The sequence below is a fragment of the Meriones unguiculatus genome, chromosome 10 (assembly GCF_030254825.1).
Source record: "Meriones unguiculatus strain TT.TT164.6M chromosome 10, Bangor_MerUng_6.1, whole genome shotgun sequence".
Taxonomy (NCBI): Eukaryota; Metazoa; Chordata; class Mammalia; order Rodentia; family Muridae; genus Meriones; species Meriones unguiculatus.
In genome coordinates, this window is record NC_083358.1 from 67587716 (window position 1) to 67596373 (window position 8658).

Here is an 8658-nt window from a genome sequence, read left to right on the forward strand (position 1 = left end):
AAAGCCAGGAAATGTCCCTTCTTCCCCTTGACCCCACCCAGAAGCTTGGAGCCCTTCTCACACTGTAACCTTGTGTTCAAAGCAAAGTTGATAAACACTATTCCAGAATCTAGTGTTTTCCTTGGAATCATGCTTCACACATACTTTGATGTGATAACGTTCTAAGGTTCTAACCTGTTGGAAGTGAACTATAGCTGCTTGGCAGGCATTAGTGTAAAGGTCTGAGGAGGCCTGCATGGGAAAACTCAGAAGATTAGGCTATTCAAACTGCTGAACATAAAAGCTGCAGATGTATAGTTGTTAAGACACTTGATCATTCCTCTTTGTATCCAGCTGTAACTACAACCAGTTAAATGTCTGCTCAACACTGGCTAGCCATAACGTTTCAACTCTACAGGTATAATCACATGTGACACAGAATGAGGTTTGGATGAAACCTCTTAATTGCAATTAGGAACTTACGTCAGAAATGGGGAGGGGAGGCTTTAGTTGTGGGGAGATAAATAGAGAAGGAGATAAGAGCAGAATAAAACAGTAAGAGTGCCTGAAAACGTCCTAAGGAATCATACCATCGATGACCTTCCTACACATAGTATAAATGAAGTTTTCTCATCTGGGCTGGCAATGCTTTCTCCAAGAGGCAAAGAGCACTTAACTCTCTGGATTTGATCCTCACCACTACGAAAAACAAACAAAATTTAAAAACGGGCGTCATTAATCATATTCTGGGAGCGAGGAGATGGCGTGTAAAGTGCTTGCATGAAAACATGAGGACCTGAGTTCCGATCACTTAAAGCTAGGCACAGCAGCACACCTTCAGTGTTTCCACAGAGAGCTTGGGTAGGGGTGGGGGAGGACAGGATGACCCAGCTGGCTGGCATGAGCAGCAGTGCAAAACACCTCTTGTCTTGAGGTGGAAGGCAAGGACCGGCAGCCATGCTTGCCCTCTGACCTCTACACGCATGTTGTGGCACAGGCTCAGACTCACATGGACACACCAGACAGAAACACTCTACTCTTCACTCCTGCCGTATAGTGTCTGTGTAGCCAGCGTAGATGAGAAGTAATGCAGAATGGCCGCTTCCAAGAACTATTAACTCTTCCGCTCGCCCCATCTCACTCCACCCTCGCTCCCCTGTCAGATCGCTGAGAAATGCAGTGATTTCTCCGAGCCACAAGAGAACTAGCCGTGCACTGTGTGAGGAAAAGTGTCTGAAGAAAACTCGCTTCCCGCTCATTTACCAGGAAAACTTCTCCATGCATCTCCATGAATCACACCCCCATTTTCCAGCATTGCGCCTACAAGAAGTGTGCTTTGCCATATAATGGGGTTCTGCCATGCTTTTTGTTGCAAATGCCAATATCTTATATCATTAAAATGTGTCATGTGTGGCTGAGGCCTTTTTTTCTCCACTTGCGCGGTAAGATTTTATTTTTTAAATTATAGGTTTCCTTGTAGCATTTCATACGTGCCTAGGCTTCGTCAGCTCTCCTCCTCTGCCCTCTCCCTCATCTCCCTGCTTTCTGTCCCTTTCAACTTTCCACTTTCAAATCACATGGTAAGTCTCATAACAACCGCATATTCTTCAATTGCTTGGATGTACCAGAGTCACCTAACCTTTTCCTCGCATTTGGATGTTTAAGGCACGTTGAGTTTTGAAAACCCACCCCCAAGTGTTAGGTTGTATTTTTAGATGCTACTAGTTTCTCATTGAAAAACCATCTGACCCGGCCAAGGGTGGCAGTCCAGACCTTTAATCAGTTGCAACACTTAGGGGCAGGGGTGCACAGATCTCTGAGTTTGAGGCCAGCCTGCTCTACACAGTGAGTTCTAGGACAACCAGAGCTACGTAGTGAGACCCTGTCTCAAAAAGTAAATAAGTAAAAATAAAACACCTGGCCGCCTACTTTTGGTCACTAATCTTAACAGCCCTGTGGTTCCTGGCCGTCTACTCCTCCCATCGACCTCCTACACTCACCAGCTCCCACATACCCTACTCCACATAAGCCCAGACCTCCAGGAAGCCCACATCCGTGCTGCCCTCCAGGTGTCTGGCTCTCATTTATCAGTGTGCGCGCCATAAAGGATGAAGAGCAGAGTACAGCTGTCACCACCCATGCAGCTGGTATCTGACTGCCTCTTAGCACCATCGTCAGCTGCTGATCATGGTGCGGGAACACTCTGACCAGGCCTGCAAACCTTCGTTCGCATTTGCTCCACTCAGTCAGCACACCATGGGCACAGCTCACGTGGAAAGGGGGAAGAGATGGAAAGCCCCTTCATGCCCAAGGGTCATCATTTAGCACTCTGTCTTCTATGATCTGGCCGAGACATTTCTTCCTCATAAGCCAGAGATGGCATGGAGCCGATCACACATGCTTGTTTGCTCCACATAGCATTCGCTAAGAGAAAAAAGCAAGACAAAACAGATAGATCCATTGACGTTTTGGATGATTTTACGTAGAGATCTAGTTCTCTTGACCACTTTAAAAATAACTCTAGGGGCTGATGGGGGTGGCTCTGTTGGTAACATACTTGCTATATAAGCCTGAGGATCTGAATTCAAACCCCCAGCACCACACAAAAGCCAAGCAGAGTGGCACACGTCTGCAGCCCCGGCTCTGGGGAGACACACGGGAGGCTCTCTGAAGCTCATTGGCCTGCCAGTCTAACAGAGCTAATAAACTTTGTGACCAAGATTAAAAAATAAAGTGGAAAGTAACTGCAAATGACAACTCACGTTGGCCCTGGCCTCCACATGCACACACGTGTGTGTGACACATACACAACCTGGGAGATCTGGAGGGAGTCGGAGCGTGCACTTCAGTGGCAAAGCATGCATTTAGTGTGTGTGAGGCCCTGGGTTCGGTCCCCAAGCCGAGGGGAAATGGGGAGAGTTCTAGCATTTCAGGGGTGGCATGCAGCCCCCAGCCTGCTGTGGGGGAGGGCGCGCCTGTCCCGGCCCTGAGTGTTCAGCTGATGTCACCCCACCCCCTCAGCCACTGGCAGCTCGTGTGAGGGGGACTTGGCCCTCACATGTGTGCTGTTTCTAGCAGAAGGACGGACATGGGTTTTAGGAACACCAAATTCACTCAGCAATACCACATACAGGACAGGTCACGTCATGAAGTTGGGAGTGGCTGACTCAAGGACAGCTCCACGGCTGTCACTGGTTTGCTTCCTTTAGAGGTTCTAAAGGCTGGTGACAGCTGCAGGCTGAATGAGAAATGACAGGAACAGGAAAGCACAGCAGCAAGCCATCCCAAGCCTGTGGCTGACAGGAGGGAGATGAGGCTGGCACCAGTGTCTCCCACCCTCACCCCCCTCAGCACTGGCAGCCTGCCGTGGCGAATTTGCAATGTCCCTTCTTGAACAGGTTAGGAAGGCTGCCTGTTGTGGCCTGGTTTCTCTGTGACTCTGACAAACGTTCAGGACATTAAGCAACATGGAGAAGAAAGGACTTCTTCCATCTTCCCACATGACCCTAGGTTGTATCAAGTTGACAAAAACTCACGGTGCGTAGCCCTGCTGAATACTGTGGTCCATTGGCCCTGCTGGAGGCGGGATCCAACAAAGCCAAAGCTCAACTCGGCCACTCCTTGGGGCTTTCCATTGGAGACTTAATCCCACAGCAGCACCGCCAAACCCCCAGGTGGACTCAGGCTCCTACAGCTTCCGAGGTGTAGTCAGCCCTAGGAAAACACCCCTCCTTGTGTTCAATGGCTAAGCGATCAGAAGTTTTGTTCCACTTCCAGCCAAGGCCCCAGTGAAGCGGTTGCCCACTGATAAACTGTTCAGTGGCATCAGACATGGGAGGAGGTGCACCTGAGGAAGAAATGGCCTCTAGGATCGGGAAAAGACAAGTCAACCTCCAGGCCTCAAGCTACTGAAGGCCACGAGGGCTGGAAGCCGGAAGCTGGTTCCCCCCAGGGTTGACCAACCCAGGAAAAGTACCAGAGGTCCTCAGCCCTCTGCTCTATTTGAGAAGTGGGTGGCATCAGTTTGGGGGCTGAAAGTGCCTTGGTAGCCATACTTCAAATTTCATATTTACTAAATATGCCTCTCTGTCCTCCTTACATACAGAACTCCAGTTCTGTTCAGGAGGCAATGTGACAAGCTTAGAAAATGGCCCCAGATGTGGCCACTGGCCACCTTACCTACTCTATCACTGTGGGTACCAAGCCAAGCCTGTTTCCCAGGTTGCCAGACCAGTGCTACGATTTCCCAGAAATGCAAATCCCCAGGAAGGGAGATGGAGAAAGGCAAAATCCTGCCAGAGACAGCCCCTTCGCCATCACCTTTCCTTTCTCATCGTTGTTAACGGTACTGCCAGGAACCCCAAAAGTACAGCAGCCCCCGCTTCTTGTCACCATTAAGTACCCTGAAGATGAAGGGGGTAGGCATTAAGGAGCACAGAAAGGAAGTTACACAGATGTTAGAAGCATTCATTCATGAACCAGATGGGACCCTGCCCCCGGGTGAAGGATGCCACAAGGCTAGTCATTGACGCATCAAGATCATTCAAGATCATCCTGTTCTGCCTGTAGAGACAGCGATGGAACCCTGAACTTCCACATCTCCCTTCCCAGGCTAAAGCCCGCCCCGACATAACATTGGAGATATACTGGCTCTTTACTGCAGTGGGAGAAGAAGGGAAACGAAGTCTGACTGTTGATGGAGGGAGGCAAACAGAGAAACGGTGTTGGAGGTGAAGAGGACTCTGGGCTCTTGGCATCCACATGGTGGGGGGAGTGGAAGGAAAAGACCAGGCTTAGAAAATGTAGATGGGACCTTAGGCACCTTGATGCTTTGTTACAGACTGGGAGGGGCAAGCCCAAGGCTTTTGAGAAGACATTTGGCATGTTTGTCCTGTGTTTTATTCCACAACCAGAATTGTTGCTAAACGGAAGGCAGGAAGGAGGGATGTGCCTCATCCCGAGAGACTGTTCTTCTTATGTGTCCTTATTTCTTTTGTTTGAAGTTCTTTTCAAGGCTCTTTAGATAGCAAGCAGCCTTGTGTAAGAGACGCAGCCTCTTTCTGGGCCCCAGAGCAGCTCCCCCCCTCCTCACAGGCGAAAAAGGTAAAGTCTCTCTTGGGCAAAACCAGGCCAAGAAAGAATGTTTGAAGACTCTTTCATAGACTGGGCTTCCTAGGCTCAGCTGTGTATGTAGCACCCACCTGGCCACAGTTTCCAGTAGGCCTCTGGAGAGAAAGGATTATAAAAACAAGGATCATGTGTAACTCAGGTGCCTGTGCAGGAGATGAAGCTCCTCGGTAGGAACTCAAGATGAAAAAGACAGGACAAGAATCAGGATACCTTGTGCCAATCTTCCTGGGAAGGGCCCCAGATATGACCACTGGCCACCTTCGCCTACTCTACCACTGTGGATACGAAGCCAAGTCTGTTCAACGTGCCACAGACTGTGTGATCCACAGCCTCCCAAGGGTGGCTGTGGCTGTGGCTGTCCCCTGTCTTGGAAGCCATTAGTCCTATGCACCTTCATTCATCCTTACTTGACCCAAGGGAGCAGGAGTTGTGTGAATCTCAGTTCTGCCCATCAGCACAGCAATGTCAGTCTAGCCTAGACCTCGCTCACCTCCTGCAACACAGCAAGTCTAAATAGAAGTTGGTCAAGACCATTCATAGAGATAACCTAGAACCCCTGCTCAGATGTAGCCCATGGCAGCCCAGTATCCAAGTAGGTTCCCTAGTAAGGGGAACAGGGACTGTCTCTGACATGAACTCAGTAGCTGGCTCTTTGACCACCACCACCACCACCACCACCACACCACCCCCCACCCCACTGAGAGGAGAGCAGCCTTGCCAGGCCACAGAGGAGGACAATGCAGCCAGTCCAGATGAAACCTGATAAGCTAGGGTCAGATGGAAGGAGAGAAGGACCTCCCCTATCAGTAGAATTGGAGAGGGGCATGGGAGGATATGAGGGAGGGTGAGAGGGATAGGGAGGGAATGAGGGAGGGGGCTACAGCTGGGATACAAAGTGAATAAGCTGTAATTAATATATATATTAATTGGTCAAGAAGTCCATTAAGCCTGGGGAAGCTCAGAATTTATTAGCAAACTAGTTTTGCAAAGATGGAATCCCCACTCATAGCTGCCGCCCACCCCACCCCCCAGTTGGATGTTTGAATAGGATTAGTGGAGGGAGCCAGGGACACCTAATGCCCAGGAGGAGTAGATATTTCTGTTCTCAGCAACCAGGCTTGGGCTACTCTAGGGTCAGCTGACAGTTACTGGAATCATATTATCATTCTAAAAACCCATTTAGAGGCAGGTGGAGACACAATAAAATAAAAGTCTATGCTTTAGGAGAACAGGGCTTCACTCCCCAAAACCAAATTACCCTGACATCTGTCTCACCATTTCAGCTCAGCTGCTGTCAGATTGCCATAGACAGGGAGGCTTGAACAGCACACAGATTTCTCATGGCTCTAGAGGCCGGGAAGTCTCAATTCAGGGTTTCAGGAGGAGGGACTCTTTTTGAGGCTCTGTTTCTAGGTAGAGTAGTGGAGAGGGGAAGTGTTTGTCTCCTCTCTTTTTTATAAGGGCACTCAAGTCACTGTGGGGGTCAACACTCACGACTCAAACCGAATCACCCATCAATGGCCATCCAAATACCACCACTGCCGGGAGTAAGGCTTCCACACAGGAACTTGGGGAGGGGGGGTGTGAGCCAAGGGGGCTGGGTGGGGATGGGGGACAAAGGTTCAGCACACAGCACTGGAGTGCTTCTGACACAGAGGTTGGCAACACAGCCCAAGCCTGCAGAGCCTGGTCAGACAAGATGCCGTTCATGTCCAAACGTGATGGAGTTGAAAAGAGAAAACAAACAAACAAACAAACAAACAAAAGAAAGCCACAGATGCCCATGCTGGGGGGCTGAGATGGGCCAACGGTGGTCCGAGGACTTCCCTGAGAACGGTCTTCAGGACAGCCTGAGGCATGAGCAGGATTTAGGGAGCAAGAACAGTTGAGCTCTTTTCATCCCTGCAGAGACCCTGCCATATGGGCACTACCACAGCCACATCTCATGGGGCCAGGCCCCAGGGATAGGAAGAAGAAAGTGGCCTGGCCCTGACGGCTACAGTGAGAAGCACATGCTGATGGCTGCCTCTGCAGCATGGCAGCAGAAGCCCTGCCCGACCCAGTCTTGTTTGGCGCTTTCTGATCTCCTCCTCTTAGCCTAGAAATTAGTAGAATGTCTCTGACAGGCATAAGGTTGAAAACAAGAACGTTGAGAGTTGGCCTTAGCAATTGCTCAGGAAAACAGCAGAAATTTAATTGGGACTTGAAGTCAGGGCCCAGGATGTTCTTTTCCAAAGAGATACGATGTGTTCTTCAGGGTCGTTTTCCTTTCTGAGGGGGTGGGGATCTCGAGAAGCTGGCCTTGAAGTTGCTATATGGTGACCTTGAACTCCTGAACTTCTTGCCTCCACCTCCCCAGAGCTAGGATCACAGGCCTGTGCCACCATGCCAAGTGTATTAGTTATTTATTTCCTCACATTCTAACCAAGAATCAGGGAGGGAACTGGGAGGAGGTGTGTGTATGTGTGTGAGAGAGAGAGAGAGAATATGAAGGAATGTGTGTGTATGAGAGAGAATATGAAGGAGCGTGTGTGTTTCCATCTCTGCTGAGTCCACCAAGCCCAGCAAGCCCTGGAAGTCCCAACACAGAGCTACATTTATAGTGAACAAGAAGACTTTCTTTTATTATTCCAGAAGAACACAATTTAACCGTGTGCATGATATTTACACCGTAGAGTGTATGATAAGTAGCCGGAGATGACTTAAGGAAAAGTGTATCTAGGTTACATTACACCACTTTCTGTAGAAAATGTGAACATCAGTAGATTCTGGTAGGTTGAGGTGGCAAGCGCCAGTTCCTCAGAGATTCTCAGGGACCATTGTGCCTATCACACACCAGATTTGGCTTCTGGTGCACGGAGCATCCTAATATTTTATTAGGTTAACAGAAATGCTAATATGGTGTGTATGAAATACACTAAGATACTTCTTTCCTTTTTTTCAAAGCTGCAAGTTGGATGCATATCCTATGTACACACTCAAACACCGAGCTACACTCACAATTGTCCTCTTTAACTACAAAGTCCTAAGCATTATTGAGGGTCAGGATAGAAATGGTTCAGTGGTTGAAAATGGGCACAGCTCTTCCGAAGGACCTTAGTTCAGTTCCCAGTACCCACAATTGCTTGTGATTCCAGCTCTAGAAGATCCACTGGCCTCCACAGGTATTGTGTTAGCACACATCCCCCCACACAGAGACATGTACTTCAAATAAAATATTTTTAATTGACCTTGGAGCTACCAAGATGGCTCAGTGGGTAAAGACGTTTGCTTCTCAGCCTGATAATTGAAGTTTGTTCCCCAGAACCTATTTACTTGATAAGAGGAAAAAAACAATTCCCATAAGTTGTTCTCTGTCATATGTGTGCCCCACACACACGCACAGTCAAAAAAAAATTTAACTTTTACTTTAAAACTTTTACTTTTTATATGGCTCCCTTTGTACAGCTTTAACTCAGACTTATCAATAGGTATAAATCAGGTAGTTTTAATAATCTGACTCCATCATTCCACTATCAGAATCTAATTATTCAGAGCTACGAGCAAAGT